Source organism: Borostomias antarcticus, assembly GCF_949987555.1.
Source record: "Borostomias antarcticus genome assembly, chromosome: 31".
In the NCBI taxonomy this organism is placed as follows: Eukaryota; Metazoa; Chordata; class Actinopteri; order Stomiiformes; family Stomiidae; genus Borostomias; species Borostomias antarcticus.
Window position 1 is genome coordinate 2952881 of NC_140264.1, and position 25313 is coordinate 2978193.

A 25313-nucleotide genomic window follows, 5' to 3' on the forward strand; every position below is an offset into this window, starting at 1 on the left:
TTAAAGATGCACCAGCGTGGTCATACAGGAGAGAAGCCATACCACTGTGACCAGTGTGGGAAGAACTTCACTACGTCAGCAGAGTTAAAGACACACCAGCGTGCTCATACAGGAGAGAAGCCATACCACTGTGACCAGTGTGGGAAGAACTTCACTTCGTCAGGAGAGTTAAAGACATACCAGCGTGTTCATACAGGAGAGAAGCCATACCACTGTGACCAGAGTGGGAAGAACTTCACTTCGTCAGGAGAGTTAAAGACACACCAGCGTATTCATACAGGAGAGAAGCCATACCACTGTGACCAGTGTGGGAAGAACTTCACTATTTCAGGACACTTAAAGACACACCAGCGTGTTCATACAGGAGAGAAGCCATACCACTGTGACCAGTGTGGAAAGAACTTCACTTCTTTAGGACACTTAAAAAGACACCAGTGTGTTCATACAGTTCATCCAAGAGCTGGACAGAGTTCCCTGAAGCCTGCCTCAAAAAGGACCCCATCTTTGTAAGCAATAGTGTGCATGTGTGTGTTTGATATCAATTTGATATCAAATTGACTTTTATGATCTGAAAATCAGTCTATATTCTGAACATCTTTATTGTTTATATTCAGAACATCTTTATTGTCCCTGGAAGGCAACTAGACATACTGTACAACGACACATACAGAACAGTACAAGAAGAGTTTACACATATCCGCCCCCCCCCTCCCTACTTTCTCTCTCTTTCTCATTCCCCCTTTCTCTCTCCTCTCAGGTTCACCACCAGCTATTGAAGAAGCGATAGATGAAGGAGAAGGGAGTTGGAGAAAGAGAAAGACCTGTCGTGGAATTTGGAATGGACCTGGTTTCTTAGGCCTTGATTACACTACTGCGTTTTCGCCTACATTTGTGCCTAGCAATGACTCTACCGCAGCCAAAATGAAGCTCAAACCCAGAGGCCTCAGGATACGGCTGGGGCTACGTTTCGGCACTCAAAATCTGGAGCTGTGTTCTAGTGTAATAGGCAGATCCAGAGGCTTTTGAAAAAACTAGGAAAAGGCCTACATTGTAATGCTGTGTTCAGTTCACATTATAACAATCAGACAGGTGACTTACGAGTTTGAGCTATATAGCATCTTAGTGGATACGATAGTTAATCAGCCAAGCGGACTGATCTTCTTTGTTCCCAACCAAATAGTACCTTCCTCACACCAGTCTGAACTTTCGAGCAATCCTGCCCTTTTCTTTTTGAATAATATTCTCAATTCTCCAATATATAGTCCTTACAATCAGTTTGTTTAAGTCCTTCATCCATTCCCTCACGATATAGCTCGCATATTACGACGAGACTTGAAATGTGTCCCTGATATGGAACAAACACTGGGATGGAAATGTATTTGTTGGTGACTGTTGGTTGGATGTCTGGACAGCTGCATTTTAAACTTGATCATGATGTATATTTTTTCATAAACCTTTTTTAATAAACAATGTATAAGCTGAGAGAGGTACTGTAGGGAGTTCATTTGTGTGTATGGGGGTTTGTGGCTGAATTTGGGTAATTTTCTCAAAACTCATATCTCAAAAACCCAAAATGACACTGCTGATGAATCTTAGCTTCTCCTTAATAATCAGAAAGATCAGACACAAGAAGACAAAGAACCTTCAGCTTCCAGAATCAGGTCAGGATTGAAAAAGGTCACATCAGTCTCAGGACCACTGTGTCATCTGTTCTCCCAAGGTGTGGAGGCACCATTCATCTCTCGTGAGCCCAGGGATCTACTGGAGTGTAGGGGTGTGCCCGAATAAGAATACGGTATTCGGATGAGTACAAATAGTAGCTTTTTCCCGAATAGTAAATTTGTACGAATATTGTAAAAAAAATATTCGGGAGGGGGGAGAACAGTCAAATATGTATGAGCGAGCGATACGCGCACGTTCGCGCTGATATAGGCACTAGGCAGGCAACGAACGTAAGCAGCACCGAGGGCTTTGGTCCCCAGTTAACTGATTTATTGAGACAGTTATTGGATTTTGTTTTCTTGTCGTAGCCTACCTGCTGCAATAGCCTGTAGAGGAGGACCGGTAGCTAGCTTGTTAGCTCAGTGTAGTATATCTAGCTAATGCTAGCTATTTCAGCTACGCATGCTCAGCCTCTCACTAACCCCCCCTTTTCTTGAATACTGTAGGTCCAGCAGATGCAAAAATGAAAAGGAAGGAGAAAAGTGGCAGCTTTTTTCAACCCCAAAAAACAAAGACAGGAGGGGAGTCAGACAAAGGCGAAGAGCAGAGTAAGGGACAGGAGAACAGTCAAGGAAGAGAAGAGAAAAGCATGAGTAAAAGAGGAATGAGCAATGAAGAAGAACTGAGTGATGACTGTGAAGAACAAAACATCAGAGACCGAAACAGAGCCATTGAGAGAGAAGAAACTAGGTTTGACAGCTGGATAGCTAGTTTGGGTTGCTAGGCTCATTGTTTGGTTGCTAGGTTGTATCCAGGGTTGAGAGACATTGCTGAAAGAAAAGGTAACGGACACTTTCCATTTCACTTACGGTTCCAAACCCATGTTAACTATTGGATGTCATCGCTGTTCCTCCAAGAAATATTATATTTAATTTGTAATTCCATAGCAACGTGATTTAGCAGTTAGGGACTATAATGACACTCAGTCAACACATAAATAACATTTATTTATATTTTAATGTAGAAAATGCGAGTAAATGGCACATATTTATTTATCTTTGGCATGTGGGGCCATGGTATAAGCGGGATAATCAACTCATAGGTGTGCGTTAAACGGTTTTAAGGCACTTTGCGGAGGCACTGAGCGTCGGGTGGTTCTTCGCCTCCACGTCGTGCCTTAAAACCGTTTAACGCGCACCTACTCGTTGATTATCCCTTACTGGATCAACGAGGCGGAGACCGTTTTCCATACGTCTGGCTTTTTTTACTGCAACTCTTAGACTGACGTTACAAAATCATATCTGGCTACTACACCACTAACATGCACCACCACGTTATAACACAAAGTGAAAAAACATTTTTTGATTTAGGGACAGTGAGTTGTCTGGCTATCATAAAGAGTTTGTTGGCAAATAGATTGGATGGATGCGTTGCACAGCAAATATGCAGTATCCTACACTTCGTTCATGGCTAGCTAGCAATGGTACAGCAGGCTATGGGATGAGCTCATTTGGGTTGCTGTCAAAGCCGGCGCATTGATTTAGATCGGTAATTAAACTTCAGCCGAACTACGTGTGCGTATACACGGTTTTAACGCACGTCTGCTGGCCAATCAGGAAAGAGTATTAACCCAGGCCATGGTATAAATATAATTATAGATATAATACATTGTATATAAAATAAAATATAAAATAAAAAGTTAAACAGTAAACAGGGTTTAGTCATTATTAGGGCTGGGTATCGGTACTCGATACCTTATAGTACTGGATCGAAACATCTTCAGTCAAACCAGTACTTCATTCGATCCTTTTTGTATTGAGATCTAGGAAAAAAAGACGTTGTAATATGGTCCAATCACCGCAAGCGTTCTTCAATTTAATGCGACGCGTGATTGGCCCATTACGGCAGACAGCTACAATCCGTCTGGTGAAATCGACTGCAACCCATGCTGCAACTGCGAGTTGTTGACACAGTTTAGCACGCTGAGATAACGCCACCAAAACGCTCAAAGGTGTGGTTATACTACACGCCTATGGCGTATGGTAAAAATAAATGCATAAAAACATGGATTTCCCCCATTACCTAGCTAGCTAGCATTAGCAACCCTACTGTAATGCATTGCTTAGTGCATTGGTTACTTAGTGGTATTTTAACTTCTGTAGCAGTAAAATGTGTTTAGGCTAACGTTATTAACTGATGTTATGCTTAATGTTAAGACCCCCCTAGGCCTACTACCACCATAACTGCTACTGCTGATGTTACCACCCCCAGCAGCAGCCTTGACACACCGTTCACATTAGCTGCAAGGTCACGGATGACTGAAAAATGTGTAGTCACTGTCAGTAGTTATATTGTAATAAATGCAGTTTGATACTCTTTTAAACACTTTCAAAATGTATTCTTGTAAAAAATTATTTGAATGTGATAGGATTGATGGCATTTTACATAACTGAATGCTTCCATTCACATGATGGTTATGGAATGGAAAAAATGCAAAAAATAAATTCAAAGTATCGATTGAAGTATTCAATTGGTATCGGTATCACTTTAAGGGTACTGGTATTGGTACTGGTATCGTAATTTTTGAAATGATACCCAGCCCTAGTCATTATATATGGGGGTAGGTTTGTTTAAAGAGTGATTACTATTCGCTGTGCTACCTCGGGGTAACTGGTTGCCCTGCCCCATCACTCCCAGGCCCCTGCGGTCGATCGACACGGTCACAGCTCTTCTCTGTCCTGGCCCTGCAGGGGTGGAACCAACTGCCCACTGATGTCAGGACAGCAGAGTCACTGCCCATCTTTCACCGCAGGCTCAAAACTCATCTCTTCAAGAAGTACTACCACAATCCTCCCTCTTAAACACCTATTGTATTTGAGATTGCTATTGTTGCACTTTGCCTTCAGCACTAGATTATGTTCTTAGTCAATTGTTTTAGAAAGAAGATGCACGTGTGAGTTCTGGCAAGTAGTAGTACATTGGCTTTTCCTACGTAAAATGCAATTATTGTAAGTTGCTTCGGACAAAAGCGTCAGCTACATTGAGTATGTTTGTGTGTGATTGTCAGTGCAAAGAGGGAGACACGTGCAGTTTGAGCATAGAGGCTGGGCACCCCTAAAGGGTTGATCCTAGAATCGTCCCTGATCTAGAGTGTCTGGACTGGTGTGTTTCTAAGTGCAGATGTGTGTGTGTGTGTGTGTGTGTGTGTGTGTGTGTGTGTGTGTGTGAGACTGACCAGGGTCGAGCAGGTAGGCGTACTCGTATCCCAGGGCCTTGTTGGACAGGAAGTAGTCTCCGTTGCGGAAGAGGAGCAGGAAGGGCACCATGTGGTATAGGGTTGGGCATCGAGAACCGGGACCAAATTGGAACCGGTTCTAAAATTCCGATTCCAAAGGAATCGTTTATATATTTTAATTTCGATTCTGCTTATCGGTTCCTAAACAAATTTCACTTGCGCTAATTTCAGTTTCCGTGTTGGTGGCTTGCGCGTTTGGTTTGCAGTCCGCCAGAAAAACCAACAAAGAAGAAGTAGTTTCCGTCTTTGCGATTTGAATGTAGAGCCGTTTGCTTTAGTTGGCACGCGCCGCCATCATGAGCCACAGCAAGCCGCGGCGTTCAAAAGTGTGGCTTTATTTTTCTCAGAGGAATGATGAGTCGGCCCAGTGCAACACCTGTGAGAAGTTTATTTTGTGCAAGGGAGGATGCACAACTAATCTGATGAAACACCTGCGCTTGCATGGCAAAAAAATCAACGAATGTACCATCTTTGATGCGTTGCGCCGGTCTCCCTCCGTCTCTCCCGCCTCGTCCTCAGTCAACCCTAACGAGCCAACAGCCAGCACCTCGTCGTCGCAATTGGGTAAGTGAAAATTAAATAGCACTAACGTTTGTCTTATTGTCAACAGCGAGACAGCAAACAAATTATACTAGACCGAACTGGTAAAAAACGGTGTCAAATGCAAATACTGTAATGTATTTTTTCGTAGATGAACGTCCGCAGATTGCTAGTAGCCAGCCTGGCATTACTGCTGCTAGTGCTAATCCACGACATGACACGCCATTCACCTTGGCGGCAAAGGGAAAGATGCCAGTGGAGAAAGTTGAAGAGTGCCACAGAAAAGTGACAGCTTATGTGGTAAAACGGCTGCACCCCTTCTCAGATGTCGAGGCACCGACATTTAGGTAAGCAAACATAAGAATAGAGCTAAACTAGCTAGCTAAGATAGCTAGGCTAGCTCTAACTCTAGCTAGCTAGCTCAACTAGCTAGCTAAGATAGCTAGCTCTAGCTAGCTAGCTACTCACCCTGAGGGAGAGGAGGAGGGATGGAGGGAGAGGAAAGAGGAGAGGATGGAGGGATGCAGGGAGGATGGTGGGATGGAGGGGGAGGAGGAGAGAGGGATGGAGGGAGAGGTGAGGGAGGGATGCAGGGAGAGGAGAGGGATGGATGAGAGGATGGAGGGGGAGGAGGAGAGGGGAGGGAGGAGGGATGGAGGGAGGAAAGGAGAGGATGGAGGGATGCAGGGAGAGGAGGACAGGGAGGAAGGATGAAGGGAGAGGAGGATGGAGAGGGATGAAAGGAGAGGAGAAGGTGGAGGGACGCAAGGAGAGAAGAGGGATGGAGGGAGAGGAGAGGGAGGGGGTGTGGAGGTTTTGAAAAGATTCTCCCATTCTGGGAGATGCAGGTTGTCTCAAGGGATTGGCAGGATTGGAGAGGGGAGTTGTGGGTAGAGAGAGGGGGGTTGTGGGTAGAGAGAAGGGTCACACACACACACACACACACAGCTGACGCATCCCTATTCACTCTTTCACACACAGATTCACTGTCACACACACCTAAACTATGTGAATTCACAGGTTTAACTGTATGAAATTAATTTTGAATGACTTGTTTTTAAAAGATTATTAAAAATAAATGTTTCTTCTGTGTAATAAGCGTGCAGCCTGTTTTGACCCCACCCATCAAAGAATCGGAATCGAGAATCGTTAAGAACCGGAATCGAAAAGAAGAATCGGAATCGGAATCGTTAAAATCCAAACGATGCCCAACCCTATCCTTAACACGGGCCAGATTTTCATCCTCTCTCTGTACCTTCTGCCAGTCCTCTGTAGACATTCCGGGGAGTACAGGCTGACCAGGCCAATGGAGTGGTTCTTCTAGTTCGTCAGGAACAGCATCTTCACTACATAAGAGTGTTTCAATGGCAGGTGTCTCATACTCCTCTTCTGCACTTTCCTCTGAGATGGCAAAGACTTTAGCACGATGACTCATACACAGAGTGTCCACAGCCTCTCTATCCAAGACATGAAATTCCTCAGGGGACAGGCTAGCACAGTCCATAAGAGTGGATATTTTCCGGTCCAGCTCCGCTGACTCTTCATCCTCTTGTGGGAGCCCTTGAGGCCGACGTGACAACCCATCCGCGTCAATATTTAGCTTGCCTGATTTGTAGTGTATGTCAAAGTTGTACACAGACAGAGCTGGAAGCCACCTGTGACTCGTGGCGTCCATCTTGGCACTAGAGGACATACGTCAAAGGGTTATTATCAGTCAACACCTTAAAGGTAGCCCCATACAGGGTATCATGAAATTTCTCACTTACAGCCCATTTGAGCGCAAGAAACTCTAACTTATGGGCAGGATAGTTTTTCTCGCTTTTAGACAGCCCACGACTAGCGTAAGCAACCACTCTAGGCTGACCTGCTTGGACTTGATACAAGACTGCGCCTAACCCTGTCGTGCTAGCGTCAGTGTGTACCACATATGGCAGACGCCAGTCTGCGAAGCCAAGGACCGGTGCAGATGTCAACTTCTGGATGATGAGTTTGAATGCTTCCTGACACTCACTAGTCCAGATGCTTGTGAGAGACGAATACTTTGTTCTTTTCCAGTGACTCTGGTTTTTGTGTCTGGGAGCAAACTCTCCTTTCAAGAGGTCATTGAGAGGCCTGACGATTCTGGAATAATCACGGACAAACCTCCTATAATATCCAGCAAACCCTAGAAATGATCTAAGCTCTCTAACAGTCTGAGGGCGTGGCCATTCCTTGATAGCGGCTACTTTATCAGGATCAGGCTGAATCCCTTGTGCAGATATCTCATGTCCGAGGCATTTCACCTTTGTCTGGAAAAACTTGCACTTAGACGGGGATAGTTTTAGTCCAAAGTCTGCAATGCGTTTCAGTACCTTCATCAGTCTCTCTTCGTGTTCTTCTAGGGAGTCTGAAAAGACTATTAGGTCATCGAGAAAAGTGATAACTTCCTGACGGTTTAATCCAGCCATTACTTTTTCCATTGTGCGTTGAAATGTTGCCGGTGAATTAGTCAGGTCCTGTGGCATTCTCCAGAATTGCCATGTTCCAAAGGGGGTTGTAGAAGCTGTCTTTGGCCGGTCAGATGGCTCTACTTCTAGCTGATAGAATCCACTTTTAAGATCAAGGACCGTAAACCATTTTGAGCCCGACAGTAAGGTGAATGTTTCCTCAATACGAGGCAAAGGGTAGGCGTCCTTTTTAGTGAGGTTGTTCAGCCTTCTGTAGTCTACAACCATCCGCAGGTCCCCGTTTTTCTTTCGAACGAGTACAATCGGGGGTGCATAAGGACTGGCAGATTCCTCTATACCGCCCGCTGCTAATAGATCCTGCAAATGCCTCTTCAGGTCATTAAAGTCTGCTGGCGAGACACGTCTTGTTCGTTCTTTGAAAGGCACATGGGGCTCTCACTCGATACGATGAGTGACACCTGAGATACCACCAACGTCAAGCTCGTGTCTAGAGAATGCAAGTGGCACTTCTTTGTCAACCCTATGCTGTATGTGCTCTTTCAGCTGTGATGATATAGGGCTACCTCCAAAATCCAGCTCCAGGGTCTGATCAGTATGCGAGGCCACTTCAACAGTAGAGACCAAGAGTGAGTGCGCCTGGAGGGTGTCAGCATCTGGTGTGGCGTTACGAGCTGATGGTGCTACTGGTATGGCCCAGTCAATGGGAGAGCACTCTGCTATGACAGCTTTTGGACGCATCAGATGTCATGCTGAGACAAATTCTTGACAGTTAGCTTGAATCTATTATGACACTCAGGTTTCACATCTACTATCTGATCATGAATTATCAAGCCCCCAGGAGTAGGAAACTTCTCTGTACCACTGACAAGAGCTTGAAACAGATCACCTTTGGGCTTGGTGTGACAGATGCCCTTCAACACCCCTGTCTCACCCTGCTTTAGCCGCACTGATACTTTACTACAGAGTGTCACACGTAGGACACGAACACTCTCTGTCGGAGGTTTTGCATTTTTACAGTACTTAGAGTATGCTAGGCCCCAGTTAGACTGGATTGTTAGGTTCTTAAGAAACTGCGTTCCACCCTTCTGCATGCAGTCCTGTACTAACGGACGTAGAACATTAGTCCCAACAAGGAGAGGGACTCTCTCATTGTATGGCTGATCTGGGCTCACTAGTACTAGGGTATAAATGTGTTTGTCAGTGCCACATGTATGCTGGGGAAACTGAAGCTCTACTTCAGTGAACCCTAAGTATGGGACCTTCTGTCCCGCTGCCCCCTCAATGTCAAGTACACACTCAATTGTGTACAGCTGTCTATGGGATAAATGTTGTGAATAAAAGGACTGAGATACAATGCTGACCTGAGACCCAGAGTCCATCAAACAAAAACAGTGAACTCCATCCATCCAAGCTTCATCTTCACAAGGTTTTCCAACCAGACCATTGGGGATTTGAGTGACTCCTGTTTGCAACTGTGGGATCTCATTCATACAGTGGCCAGCACAGATGGAACTACTTTGGCTCTGAGCTCCTGCCTGTTCCCCAGCAGGAGCCCCTACATGTTTAAAGATAGGCTTGACTGTGGGGTTGTCTGTTGTTGTCCCTTCCTACTATTGTGCCTCAAGCTATTTTCTTTGCACCAAATCAGCATTGGCTTGGTTAGTGCATTTGGGCAGGATGTGGGAGTCCTCCCCACACTTGTAACAGAACTTCTTGAGTTGTTTGTATTCTGAGGACAACTCCGGAGCTGGTGATGCCATATCAGTGTTCTGAGATCCGCTTGAGGACCTCTGCCCATACTTTCCATTCCTGGGACGCTGTGTCATTTTCTTGAGCTCAGCTTCTAGCTGTCTGATCCTTTCTTCCAGTTGTCCTCTTGTCGAAGTGTCTAGGACATTTGAGACGTTACTGCTTGTGGCCTCAGGCTCATCAATGGTCACTAGAGTTTTGGTATGGACCTTTGTTGACGTGACTCCCATATGTCTCCTTCTTCTCACTTCCTTTAACTGACTTTCTTTCTCATAAGTCCTGACTTTAAGAAGTAACTCTGAGAAGGTGGGTGTCACTCCAGACGGCTTGCTGAGCAGCTCCTTAAGGTGCAATGCAGTTATCAAACTATCCTCCCAGCAGCCTCTAAGGAACTGTTTAAGTAACTGAGTCTCATATTCTTTGACCACGCCATGCCTCTCTATTACCTCCTGTAGTAGTGTCTGCAGGCGTCACAGATACTCTGAAGCTTTCTCTCCATCGTTTTGGTGCGTCTCCAAGAACTAGATGTACAGTTCCTCCCCGCCTGTGACATTACCCTAGGCATTGTCCAGTTCCTGCAGGTATGCATGTGGGGGTGCTTGAAGACCAATGCCAAGAACTACATTCAAAGCAGGAGTAAGTAAGCTGTCAAGTAACAATCTACGCTGCTGCCCCTCGGAAAGAGTGCTGTCATTTAACACTTGTTTAGCACGAAGCCTCCATACATTGTAGTCTACTTCCGTGGGCGGTTTCGGGACATTGCCTGAAAACAGGCGCTGCTCTTTGACTAATGTATATAGCGGAGTGTCACTTTTCACAACGTGTTCGACGACAACACGTTGAACCTCTGCAGGCACAGGGATGATGAGAGAGGAGCCGCCTTTAGGAGGCTGTGTCTGTCCTGAGACATTGGCAGTACTACTGATAGCCTCAGCTGAAGAGTCAGAGTAAGATTGTGATTTAAGGCGGTAGGCTGGAGTTGATGTTACAGGGCCCTTGTTTCGTTCCACCTCCTCACATATATAACTTGCTGCACTCTGGCTCAAGTTAGTAGGGCTGACATTATAGGTAAGGGCCAACTCATTGATCTGCTCTTTAAAGCTGACTGTTAAATCCTCCATCACACGAGCAAGGGGCACTAGCTTATCATTGAGTGATACCTCATCTACGTTATCTGCATGGTATCCTTCTTCCAAAACAATCTCCCAATGAGAACCATCCTTATTAGAGTGCTGACCTTCTACAAGCATTGGGGTTATAGTCTCCATAAACTGACAGAAAAGTGTTTTGGAAAGGCCATCAAGGCGGTGAATCTGCACTACATCATCTACTAAGGCAAATTCCTCCTGTACATTTTCTAGGCCAACATCTGTACTGGCTCCTTTGATCACAACTGTGCATTCTGGGTCAGAATTCCATTCTGTGTGCTTATATAAGTATGTCTCACAAAATAAATCTTGAAAAGTTAGATACGCTCCAGTCCCTGTTCGGGCGCCATTTTTCCTATGTAACCAACTATCTAAAATAAATGAGTCAAACCGAGACTAGAATAAAGTTGTACTCTAAAAGGGTTTTATTGCTCAGGGCTGGTAGTAGTGTGCTACCTAAGTCCATAAACTAAAGTTGGACTGTAACGTATCTTCCTTTTATGTCACACTCAAAATAACAATCAAAACATTCACAACAAGGTTACCTTCTCTTCAGGTTCTAACTCAAAGGTATGAATCAATATAGTAAATAACCGACACTTTAATAAACCTCTAAGGCTATGTGAGTCCTCTTCTTTTGAACAATGAACAACATGAATTAAAAAAGGAACTTGATACTCCATACGACTCAGTCCATATTAACAGTCCCAATAGGCAGTTCAAGCAAAAAGATAAAATAGAAAAAACAGAAAAGAGTTGGGTACCCAGAAAATATTATAGAGCTCTATAAAGAAAAAATAAAGAAAAGTCTTGTACTCAACAAGAGATCCCGTAGTAAAGGTGGATGATAGTTGCTGACTAATCTTCAGCTCTCAGAAGAATGACAGTCTCTGTTCAGCTCCAGTCTCATCCAGGGTGCTAGCAGGAGAATATTGCATGAGTGGGTCAGTGGTGCACTCGACGATCAGAGTAGCTAGCTAAGAGTCTGGAAGCATGAAGCTTTGACCTCTCTCTTCAGTAGCGTATGGTCAAGTGAGCCCGCGAAATCCCCTGCCAATACATTTCTATGGAGCTCTTACTCTAGTGCCGTAAAGCTGTACTTGCGATCGTAAAATCTTAAAGAGACAGTGTACCTATTGACACTATTTCAAACAGCTTGTCAATCTAAACCCAGGGTTACATTTGCATATCGTATGCGGGTCAGTCTGTCTACTTATCCGTACAAAGGGGCCTGGTTTGTGTGTTTGCAATCGCTCTAGCCAAGCTAACCTAGTGCTAAATAACGTTAGACGACTAGCTAGCAGTTGGCTAAATATATGTCAGGCTGTTGCTATAGCAAACCATGGCATGCATTTCTTGTCGAAGCAAAACTTTTAAGCCACCATAGTGCTATCTTGTTTCATCCAGTCCATTGTGTTACATTTGATTTGAGACTCTCATGGCTAGCTACGGTAGCAATGCTACCTAAATACCCCGAATAGGATGGAATTGGATGTCAATTATAATGCAGTGGCTGGACATCAGATGCGCCTTTGTGTGTAATGGCAATCACGTATAGCTATATACAGTTTGTTTTTACATCTGTCTTATGTCAGTATTAAAGTCGTGTTGCTATCTCCGCTGACCTCTCTCTTCCAGGGTCGGCCAGCATCAGAGCTGGACGGACGACCTGCCGCTGTGTCAGATGTGCGGTGTCGGATCTGCGCCCAACTGTGTTTACGGCCCGGACGGCAAGGACACCCAGAGCCACCCCAACGAAGACGGGCACCTCCGATTCAGGTGCTAGCTCACCCAGAAACGACCCTCGGCCACACCCGGTGGGGGCTGCACGTACTGTGGATATATAATACAGTGTGCAGCAGATTAGAGAACATGGTTGCAATGTCAGTATAGTGTGACAGTGATGACAGTTCACTGCAATTAGGACTGGGCGGATGTTGAAAGTTTTAACACATCCTGTGTGTGTGTGTGTGTGTGTGTCCGTGTCCGACCAGAGGCGAGGATGGCTGCTTCCTGTATGGGGTGTTTAACGGGTACGATGGCAGCAGGGTGGCCAACTACGTGTCCCAGTGTCTGACGGCAGAGCTGCTGCTGGGACAGCTCAACTCCAGCCACACCGACGCCGACGTCCGCAGGATCCTCACACAGGTGTGTGTGTGTGTGTGTGTGCGCGTGTGTGTGCGTGGGTGGGCCGATGGGGGGTGTGCGTTGGTTCATTTACGCCGTTAAAAAAACCGCCGTGTTCTGAATGTAGCAGTAGAAACCAGCAAGACGCAACGTGAATAAATATGAGTCTGACTAAACGCTGGTCAGTAGAGGCTTGAACAGAAGGACCAGATGAGCACACGCTACACCACACCTGCACATTCTGACATCTGAAGAATAGAAGAGAGTTGCAGCATATTGTTTAAATGCTAAAGATTTTATTGAAGTTTTCATTGAAGCTGTGAACTGATGAACGGACCGTAATAGAACGTAGGGATGATGTTTTATGTGTAGTGATATTGAGGGTGATGTTTTATGTGTAGTGATATTGAGGGTGATGTTTTATGTGTAGTGATATTGAGGGTGATGTTTTATGTGTAGTGATATTGAGGGTGATGTTTTATGTGTAGTGATATTGAGGGTGATGTTATGCAGCGGTCCAGCCCTCAGAGAAGCTGCTGTGTTGTTGTTGTAGTTCAGTCAGTGGGCAGGAGTCGCCCTCTGCTGGCCAGTCTTCTTCCTGCAACAGCTGAAGCAGAAAGCCCTGGAGAGCGCGGAGGAGGCCCTTTGGAACCAGCCTCTGCTGGACCTCCTCTTCTTCTCCTCCTCCTCCTCCTCCTCCTTTCTGCTGCTGGAGGACTCAGCAGGCTCTGGACCAGGACAGGAAACACACCATCATGCACAACAGGATATGACATCACAGCAAGTCTCATGAAAACAGAGCTTTGTGTGTGTGTGTGTGTGTGTGTGTGTGCGTGTGTGTGTGTGTGTGTGTGTGTGTGTGTGTGTGCGTGTGTGCGCATCTGTCTGTGTGTGTGTGTGTGTGTGTGTGTGTGTGTGTGCGCATGTGTATGTGTGTGTGTGTGTGAGAGTTATAGTGGAAGAGGAGTTTGGAGAACAGACATGTAGGGGTCTTACCATCGCAGGACAGGGGAGTAACGCTGCTCTTTTTGGGTTTCTTGCTGGTCTTTTTCTTCTTGTCCTCTCTAGATGTCTTCTGTCCATCCTGGGGGACAGCTTCAGCTTCCTGACCACTGATCTGGGAATCAGAGAAAAGAAGACAAGCATATAAATACTGTAGAGTTAACGTCTAATAAAAACTCATTATTACTGTATGTATTCATTATGTGGATGTCAATACATTCATATTATATCTGGAGCTATCTATCTACTATCTAATGTATTTATCCTACTACTACTCAGGTCAATTCTAAACACGGCATGTGTGTGTGTGTGTCTGTGTGTATGTGCATGTGTGTGTGTGTGTGTGTGTGTGTGTGTGTGTGTGTGTGTGTGTGTGTGTGTGTGTGTGTGTGTGCGTGTGTGTATGTGCACTTGTGTGTGTGTGTGTGTGTGTTGTCTCCTTACCAACGAGGCGGTGTTTGGGAGGCTCCAGGAAGAGGTGAGGGAGGTGGGGGTCTGGTAGGAGGAGGAGAAGGAGGAGGAGTCTATCTCTCCAGACTGCTCACAGCTCCTCCTCCTCCTGCTCCTCCTCCTGCTACTCCTGTTCTTCTCCATGTTGCCAGTAGTAACACTCATAGCTGTGTTGAAAAATATGCTACTGTTACACAGTAATAACACTCCTAACTATCATAACGTTTTAAAACATGCTCAGGTAAAACTATTATTAAGGTGAGAATGACTCTGGTCAACAGTAACATGAAAACACTAGACTGCCTGTAATAACATGATAACATTAGACCGTGTATAATAACATAACATTAGACTGTGTAATATCATGATAACATTAGACTGTGTGTAATAACATGATAACATTAGACTGTGTGTAATAACCTAACACTAGACTGTGTGTAATAACATGATAACATTAGACTGTGTAATAACATAACATTAGACTGTGAAATAACATGATCATATTAGACTGTGTGTAATATCATGATAACATTAGACTGTGTGTAATATCATGATAACATTAGACTGTGTGTAATATCATGATAACATTAGACTGTGTGTAATATCATGATAACATTAGACTGTGTGTAATTACATGATCATATTAGACAGGGTCCAACAATAAGGATTGCCCGACTGCCCAGGTCAAGTAAAACGCCACGTCAGGCTAGTAAGTCAAGCAACTCACTTGCCTCGGGAGAGTAGTAACAATAAATGTACTTTTTTTTAAACAAATTTTACCCCCCCCCCCCCCCCCCCCCACCCAATTTTTATTATAGTCATCGATCATTGTCGTATCATAGCGAATGTTCTCTCTGGCACATAGCATAGCCCCCTCCCCTGGCACTCGCCGTTGGCCAATGAAGAACTCAGTAGGCTAGTAGAGTGACACAAGGCTAGTAGGGTGACACATGGCTAGTAGGGTGACACATGGCTAGAAGTGTGACACATGGCTAGTAGTGTGACACAAGGCTAGTAGGGTGACACAAGGCTAGTAGGGTGACACATGGCTAGTAGGGTGACACATGGCTAGTAGGGTGACACAAGGCTAGTAGTGTGACACATGGCTAGTAGGGTGACACAAGGCTAGTAGTGTGACACATGGCTAGTAGGGTGACACATGGCTAGTAGTGTGACACATGGCTAGTAGGGTGGCACATGGCTAGTAGGGTGACACAAGGCTTGTATGGTGACACATGGCTAGAATTGTGACACATGGCTAGTAGGGTGACACAAGGCTAGTAGGGTGACACAAGGTTAGTAGGGTGACACATGGCTAGTAGGGTGACACATGGCTAGTAGGGTGGCACAAGGCTAGTAGGGTGACACAAGGCTAGTAGGGTGACACATGGCTAGTAGGGTGGCACAAGGCTAGTAGGGTGACACAAGGCTAGTAGGGTGACACAAGGCTAGTAGGGTGACACAAGGCTAGTACTGTGACACATGGCTGTCAGTCAGACGTCTTTCAAATGGTGCTGGGTAAAGACAAGATGTATGAGCTCAAGTGCGAGCGTTTTAATTGTCTTGGACAGAGGAGTTTAGTTGGGTCACTTGGCTGCATTAGAGGATGTGGGCTAAACTCCAACTATGCACAGTTTGCTGAAAGTTTGAGAGCAGGCTGGATAAAACTGGTTCGTTTTTATAGGGGCAAGTAAAATTTGACTTTGGGCAACGTTCTGACCCACATGTCCGACCAGGAAAGTGAAGAAAAAACGTACTGTTGGACCCTGCATTAGACCATGTGTAATAACATGATAACATCAGACCATGTGTAATAACATGATAACATCAGACCATGTGTAATAACATGATATCAGACCATGTGTAATAACATGATATCAGACCGTGTGTAATAACATGATAACATTAGACCATGTGTAATAACATGATAACATCAGGCCGTGTGTAATAACATGATAACATCAGACCATGTGTAATAACATGATAACATCAGACCATGTGTAATAACATGATAACATCAGACCATGTGTAATAACATGATAACATCAGGCCGTGTGTAATAACATGATAACATCAGACCGTGTGTAATAACATGATAACATCAGACTGTGTGTAATTACATGATAACATCAGACCATGTGTAATAACATGATTACATGATAACATCAGGCCGTGTGTAATAACATGATAACATCAGACTGTGTGTAATAACATGATAACATCAGACTGTGTGTTATAACATGATAACATTCGACTGTGTGTAATATCATGCAATAAGAGAGACATCTGTACCTTTGTCGACGATGACTCTGGCTTCATTGGGGTCATCGCAGGTGTCCTGGAGTTTGGCCAGCGCCCGGGCGGTCAGCACCTCGCATGTGGCGTCCAGCTCGCCCCTCCGGTCACCGCTGCTGTCGCTGCTGCCCCACGACGCCTCGCCGGAGGAGTCCCGGCCCCTCTGGCCGCCGTCGTGCGGACGGGTGTTGGCGGCGGCGGCCACGCCCAGGAAGTCCGCCACCAGCTTCCCCACGGCCCGTTGGATGAAGCGGTAGAGCAGCGCCGTGAAGATCTGTCCATCCAGACGCCGCTCGGTCTCGGGGCTCCGCAGGGCGAGGTCGGGTCCGTAGGCGGGGAGGGGTGTGGCGTGGTTCTCCTGCTCCTCCTCCTCCTCCAGAGCCGCGCTGGGGGAGCGGGGTGGGGGGTCCGAGCCCGGGAGAGAGGCGCGGTCCTGGGGAGAGCCTGCTGGACTGAAACATGAAGGGGTCTTACCATCGCAGGACAGGGGAGTAACGCTGCTCTTTTTGTGTTTCTTGCCAGTCTTTTTCTTCTTGTCCTCTCTAGATGTCTTCTGTCCATCCTGGGGGACAGCTTCAGCTTCCTGACCACTGATCTGGGAATCAGAGAAAAGAAGACAAGCATATATATACTGTAGAGTTAGACGTCTAATAAAAACTCATTATTACTGTATGTATTCATTATGTGGATGTCAATACATTTATATTATATCTGGAGCTATCTATCTACTATCTAATGTATTAATCCTACTACTACTCAGGTCAATTCTAAACACGGCATGTGTGTGTGTGTATGTACACGTGTGTGTATGTGTGTGTGTATGTGTATGTGCACGTGTGTGTGTGTGTGTGTGCGTTGTCTCCTTACCAACGAGGCGGTGTTTGGGAGGCTCCAGGAAGAGGAGGGGGAGGTGGGGGTCTGGTAGGAGGAGGAGGAGGAGGAGTCTATCTCACAGCTCCTCCTCCTCCTGCTCCTCCTCCTGCTACTCCTGTTCTGTTCCATGTTGCCAGTAGTAACACTCATAGCTGTGTTGAAAAATATGCTACTGTTACACAGTAATAACACTCATAACTATCATAACGTTTTAAAACATGCTCAGGTAAAACTATTATTAAGGTGAGAATGACTCTGGTCTACAGTAACATGAAAACACTAGACTGCCTGTAATATCATGATAACATTAGACCGTGTATAATAACATAACATTAGACTGTGTGTAATATCATGATAACATTAGACTGTGTGTAATATCATGATAACATTAGACCGTGTATAATAACATAACATTAGACTGTGTGTAATATCATGATAACATTTGACTGTGTAATAACATGATAACATTAGACAGTGTGTAATAACATGATAACAGACTGTGTGTAATAACATGATAACATCAGACCGTGTGTAATAACATGATAACATCAGGCTGTGTGTAATAACATGATAACAGACTGTGTAATAACATGATAACATTCGACTGTGTGTAATAACATGATAACATCAGACCGTGTGTAATATCATGCAATAAGAGAGACGTCTGTACCTTTGTCGACGATGACTCTGGCTTTATTGAGGTCATCGCAGGTGTCCTGGAGTTTGGCCAGCGCCCGGGCGGTCAGCACCTCGCATGTGGCGTCCAGCTCGCCCCTCCGGTCACCACTGCTGTCGCTGCTGCCCCACGACGCCTCGCCAGAGGAGTCCCGGCCCCTCCGGCTGCCGTCGTGCGGACGGGTGTCGGTGGCGGCCGCCACGCCCACGAAGTCCGCCACCAGCTTCCCCACGGCCCGTCGGATGAAGCGGTAGAGCAGCGGCGTGAAGATCTGTTCTTCCAGACGCCGCTCGGTCTCGGGGCTCCGCAGGGTGGGCTGGGAGCGGCAGTGGTGGGCGTCCGGCGGCCGGCGCCCCGAGCGCGGGGGGTCCAGGAGCTGCCGGTGGACCCGGCGGATCAGCTCCTTGGAGAAGAAGTGGAGGCCGGGGGACTCTTCGCCATCGTCGTCGTCGCCGTCGTGATCGGGGCGCTCCCTCGCGATGGCATCGAACATTTTGTGCAGGGCGAGGTCGGGTCCGTAGGCGGGGAGGGGTGTGGCGTGGTTCTCCTGCTCCTCCTCTCCAGCAGGGCTGCCGGTTTGACTCCTGGCGCAGGGGCTCCGGGGTCGGGCCGGGGGAGGGGCTCCCTCGGCGGGCTCCGTCGTCTCCCGGAGGAGGCCCCCCACCAGCCTGACCAGCTCCCGCATCTCCTCCGCGGAGACCAGGCCGGGGCTCTGGAACAGGGCGTGGCGGGCCAGGGCGTCCGAGAGGCTCTCCTCCTCCTCCTCCTCCTCCAGGGTTGCGCTGCTGCTGGGGCCGGAGGAGGAGGTGTTCCGGCCGGTCGGACCCACCGCCAGGGTCTCCGGGGCGGCCGACGCGTCCTCCATGGCGCGGACAGCCGACCCGATGTGGCCCATCATCCAGGCGTCCTCCGGCACGCCGCCACTGGCCCCCGAGCCGTCTGAGGAGGAGGAGGTGACGGCGCCACCAATACGCCGCGCCTTCTCCCGGGCGTCCCGCCAGGCGTTCCGGAGCAGACGGGGGTCGTGCAGGAAGGCGCCGGGGCGGAAGAGCGCCACCTCCTCCTCCTCAGGCGCCTCCTCTTCCTCTTCTCTCTCCATCCTCCTCTTCACCCTTCGCAGGATCTCTCTCACGGCTACGGACGCCGTGGCCGTGAGCTCCGCCTCCTCCGAGTTCTGGGAGATGACCCTCAGAGCCGCGCTGGGGGAGCGGGGTGGGGGGTCCGAGCCCGGGAGAGAGGCGCGGTCCTGGGGAGAGCCTGCTGGACTGAAACGCGCCTCCTCGCTCGGACCCGTGCGCCCGTCCCGAGACGGTGGCGGGCGCGGTGCGACGTCGGCGGCCGGCCGGCGGCCATCTTGGTCCGGGTGGAGACGGAGGATCTGGTAGAGGGCCATGGTCATCATGACAACCCACTCCATGATCCCCTCTGCTGAGCACTCGTGCAACTCAGCTACGCTCTGGGGAGAGAGAGTGAGAGAGAGTGAAAGAGAGAGAGAGTGAGAGAGAGAGAGAGTGAGAGAGTGAAAGAGAGAGAATGAGAGAGAGAGTGAGAGAGTGAGAGAGTGAAAGAGAGAGAGAGAGTGTGAGAGAGAGAGAGAGAGAGAGAGAGAGAGAGAGGGAGAAGTAGAGAGAGATAGAGAGAGAGATAGAGACAGAGAGAGACAGAAAGAGACAGAGAGGGAGAGGAAGAGAGAGGGAGAGAGAGAACAGATCAACATCTCTAGGGTGGTTCTGATGGGGAAATAGAAGCAGTAGCGGGAAAGAGAGAAAGAGAGAGGGGAGAGAGAAAGAGAGAGAGGGGATAAGAGAGAGGGAGAGAGAAAGAGAAAAAGAGAGAGAGGGAGAGAAAGAGAAAAAGAGAGAGAGGGGAGAGAGTAGAAGAGACACCACAGTGGAAGAGAGACTGGCAGGTTGAGAACATAGAACAGTACCACCCAAGCTTCTGGATGAATCTCAATTGACTGTAAAACAAAAATGAATAAATAAAGTTAAAAATCACTTTTGACAGAAGATGCAATTGGATTTTGTCCAAGGTGGTAATGGACTTGTGATGTGACCTGATGTAGTCCACTAGAGGAAACACTTCCTGGATCTCCTAGCCTGATACATGCTGCATGACAGTAGTAATAGTAAGATAGTAAAATATTTACAGGCCAGAAGAACATAGAACATGTTTTATTTATGACATCATAATTGCAATCTGGCTGTGATGTACCGCGAACCCTCGATCTGCACCTGCAGTCAAGATGACGTTGTATGACTGTGACGGCAGGATCCAAATAGCCAATCGGTAAGCAAGTAAAAATGTAAACAAGGAGGTTGATCGCCCTTACCCAGCCCTTACCAAGGAGCTTGGGCCGTGTCCCAATGTCCATATTACATACTATATAGTACATACTGCAACTCGCCTACTACATGCGATTGAGTACCTACCTGTACTACTCCACGAAAACATGTTTAGTATGCGAGATAAATGTAGCATGCTTCACGAGTCATCCAGTGAAAGCGACGGGCTCCGGCTCGCATATGCGATTCATGTTAAACTTGCAACAATATTGAGCTAGCCAGGCATTTGAGTTGGTCATCCAACACAGGCTCGATCCTCACCTTTCTGTATAATCCCAACTGTGAAATGGATGTGATAATAGTCCACAAAATATTCTTCCTTTGCCTCGTTTAGCACCAGCTGCAACACTCTCCTCCAAATTCATTATCTCCGTTAGCAAGGCTAATGTTGCACTCGGTAGCTTGTGCTTATTATTATTATTATTATTGGGGTTGGTGCTTGTGCTTATTATTATTATTATTATTATTGGGGTTGGTGCTTGTGCTTATTATTATTATTATTATTGGGGTTGGTGCTTGTGCAGTGGAGGGGTTCTTTTGGGGGAGTTGGAGCCGTTGGATTGTTATGCTTAAATGATCCTAGCCAGCTAGTTTGATAACCTTCTTTGATTCAGACATACCGTAGGCTGCCTGGTACCGTCCACTGACCAGTTGCTGGTTAACTATGAGAGGCAGGATCCCAGCCGACCGTTGCTTCCCCCCAACCCGCAACGGAGGGTTATCAGCTGGGCTGGGACTCCCCTCGCTAACCAGCAACTGAGACCATTGAGCTAAAGGTGCTTAGCTAGCTCGATCGTGAAATTACTCAAACTTATTAAATATGACACCAATAAGCACACCGGTGCCAATAGTTACCTTAATCTTGATATAACTAAGACATCTGCTAAAAAAATTTTTTTTTCCACCGACAGATTTAGCTAGAATGTTTCAGCCCACCTCCGTCCTAATAGCAGAGTTGAAGATGCTACTTCCTCGCACTAGTCATCACTTACACCACCTCCCAGGGTGGGTCAATATTTAGTTGTTACTAGGAACTAGTCGTGAGTGGTGCAACCCATTTAAATTGAGTAGTGACCAAATCTCGAGTTAGTCAACACTTAGGCTATGACTAGGCCTAGTACCACTTAGTAACGACTGGTGCAACCGGCTCCTGATTGACTCTGGCTTTATACCCCTGATTGGTTTTTATTTACTGTTTGTAACAAATATAACTGCACTGTCTTTGATCTTGAATCTTAACAAGATGTTTTCTTTGCCACCATGACCAGGTCCTGTTTACATACATCCATGTATGGGTCATGGATGTAATCACAGATTAGATAGATAGATGGATAGATGGATAGATGGATAGATAGATAGATAGATAGATAGATAGATAGATAGATAGATAGATAGATAGATAGATAGAGACAGGTAGGTAGGTAGGTGGGTGGGTGTCTTTGTTAGGGTACAGTAGCCTACTCAGCCCTAAGTCTTCCTTGTTAGGGTAGAGTAGCCTACTCAGCCCTAAGTCTTCTTTGTTAGGGTAGAGTAGTCTACTCAGCCCTAAGTCTTCTTTGTTAGGGTAGAGTAGCCTACTCAGCCCTAAGTATAGGGTTGAATCACAGAGGACCTGACTCGCTCCTCTGCTCCAGGTCTCACCTTAGCAGGTCTTCTGTCTGCTTTCCTGTAAGACCTCTTCTTTCCCTCTGTGTTTAGTTCATCCTGTGAAGTGAACAGTCATCTTGATTAAGCTTTCAACACATCCAGCTAAGTCACATTCATCACTGATCTATTCTGAGTGGAGTGATCAATTATGCAGATTTAATCAGACCTATTGATATTAGGCTATTAAATAAATAATTCCGCTAGATTAATAAGTATCCGCTACATAGCAAATACAGCTAATTATAGATTTGTCTTGAGAAGGCTTAATTCTCGCCTATAATATCCCGAGCATGTGTGGTATGTTCTCCAGGAAAGACCATTCTTAACCGGTAGTTTGGCGACATGCTTTGATCTCCGCCCGTAGGCTGCCAGAGTCACGGGGCCACGGGGTTTCTGAACCACGGGTGAACCAGAGTCACGGGGCCACGGGGTTTCTGAACCGCGGGTGAACCAGAGTCACGGGGCCACGGGGTTTCTGAACCGCGGGTGAACCAGAGTCACGGGGCCACGGGGTTTCTGAACCGCGGGTGAACCAGAGTCACGGGGCCACGGGGTTTCTGAACCGCGGGTGAACCAGAGTCACGGGGCCACGGGGTTTCTGAACCACGGGTGAACCAGAGTCACGGGGCCACGGGGTTTCTGAACCACGGGTGAACCATCGGACCTGCAACCGCGCACATCGCCGTCAACTATGAACAAGCCGCTCTGCGCTCTCGTTGTGATGGTGGCAGCCTGATATTCGGGCCTACGGCTACGTGGTGTGAGGCGCTAACCCAGGTCACGCTCTCCTCCGCTCTACGTGGATCACATTATTGTCCAGTTATTACATTATGCCCATCGACTTTTATTAAGCCTATAGGCTACGAATTGAAATAATGTTAGGCTTACGTTATTGGCAGTTAGCTATTGCATTAACGGTAGTTGTTCCATTATTGCTGCTACAAGCCTCCAGGCCTAATGAAGTGGGATACTCCTTGGAGCTGGGCCATATTCCCAATTTTTGCGCAGGCTACCCAGACCTTCGAAAATATTGGATTTCTGGTCTCTAGGCCAACAATGACAAACTTCAGGCCACCTAAGCGTATATAGACCTGAGCTACTTTTAGAAACGCATTATGGGTAGACAAATTATACGCAAATAGAATAGACAATTATAATAAAAACCTAAATCAACATCCAGATAATTATGGGGGTGAGGGGAGGGGTATTGTTCTTACCATGATGTCGCTCTTGTAAACCACACACTGAATGATATTTAACAACTTTCATCTTAATAAAGCCATCGAACTGAACTCAGATGGTTGTTACGTCATAATCACACCATAGCCTACATTGTCTTGAGCGTGCGCGCGTGTGTATTGCGTGTGTGTGTGTGTGTGTGTGTGTGTGTGTGTGTGTGTGTGTGTGTGTGTGTGTGCGCTGGCGGGACCTGGGTTATCAAGTGATGTTTATTCCCGCGCGCTCCAGTGAGTTCCTTCACCGGGATCAGGAGAACCTCATGGTCTGAGGTACTACGAACGTGGTTCAACTTCTCCCTCGAGTAAACGAGACAACCGCAATCACGGATAAACGGGACCACGAGGGTGGTCATCAACTCGTTAACTCGACCCATCTGATCTAATCTAGCTATGAGCGCGTGTTTGCCGGTCTGGCCAATCACAAACATGGAGCGATCTAGACCCGCCCACTTCACACAAGAGGAGCAGACGCTCATCATTCAGAAATATCAAGACTACAAACATATTATTATTCTGGCCAAGAGTAACACGGTTGCTGCAGCTAAAGCGAGGAAGGAAAGCTGGCAAAAAATTGCTGACTGTTTGAATGCGTAAATTAATGGTCTTATCAATATTAAATTTAATTAATATAGCTGTTTGGTCAATAGCCATATAACTTGCTACATGCCCCATGATGAACGCTATGCATACGCGCACTTTGACTTTTTGATTAGGGGGGGCAGTGAGTCCCAGCCCCCTCCCTCATCAAATAGGGATTGTAATAGTGGTATAAATACGTGGAATGCGCATATTCTGTTACAGCTGCATGATTGACCCACAACATTTCAAAACAGTGCTTATTCTGTCCAATATCCACGTTTCGTTCAACTGCGCCTCCTTTCTCTTAGGCAATGTCTGCACTTCATGTCTTTCATTGTTCTAAAACTGTCTTCACTTCGTGAGTAACGAAATAATATTAAATATTAACAATTTCTGTAGATACTGCAAACAGTGACAAAAGTGAAAGGTGACTGCCTGGATCAGAGCAACACGGCAAGTCAGATTATGGGCCGATATTCATTCACATAGGCAAGAAAACAGGCCTACGAATGTTTCAAAGCCTAGGCTATATGAATATTTAATTAATTAATGTAATTAATTCAACGTGTTGAATAGCCTGCTACTGAAATATGCTACATGAAATGTCAACATTCTTGTATCAAGAATACAATATTATAATTGAAAACACCCACACGTATTCAATAATTAAGCTAATAAATGAGACCAAATAAATGCTTTTAGGCAGAGTTTACAGACTTTTTATTTCTTCATTAAAACAGAATGTATGCTACGCCTTTCATGCTTCAATGTCGGGATGTGTCATTATAAACAGCGTATTAGAATCCAGCAATTGCCTCTTCACATGTAGCCTATCTGCATTTATATCAAAGCTAGCAATGGTAGGCCTACAGTTATGGGATTAGCTCATGTTTGGGTTGCTGTCAAAGCTGTCACTCTTATGTTGCTATAGCTACAATTATCAGAACAATATGAACATTCAGTTGAACGTTTTCCATCCACCCATCTGGATGAGGAATAAGCACCGCAAAGCGATCAGTTCTCACGCAAGCAGGAGCCGTTCAGTGCAGGGTTAGGGTTAGGGTTAGTCTGTTCAGTGCAGGGTTAGGGTTAGTCTGTTCAGTGCAGGGTTAGGGTTAGGGTTAGTCTGTTCAGTGCAGGGTTAGGGTTAGGGTTAGTCTGTTCAGTGCAGGGTTAGGGTTAGGGTTAGTCTGTTCAGTGCAGGGTTAGGGTTAGGGTTAGTCTGTTCAGTGCAGGGTTA

General features: G+C 46.5%; 1 pseudogene across 1 annotated transcript in view; it reads left to right on the forward strand.

The window, feature by feature from the left end:
* Positions 1-19664: 19664 nt before the first annotated feature.
* LOC311327322 (tyrosinase-like) overlaps positions 19665-25313 on the forward strand; it is a 75432-nt pseudogene continuing 69783 nt past the window's right edge. The window contains exon 1 of the transcript in view: positions 19665-19733. The product of the transcript in view is annotated as a tyrosinase-like (transcript). The remainder of the gene's footprint in view (positions 19734-25313) is intronic.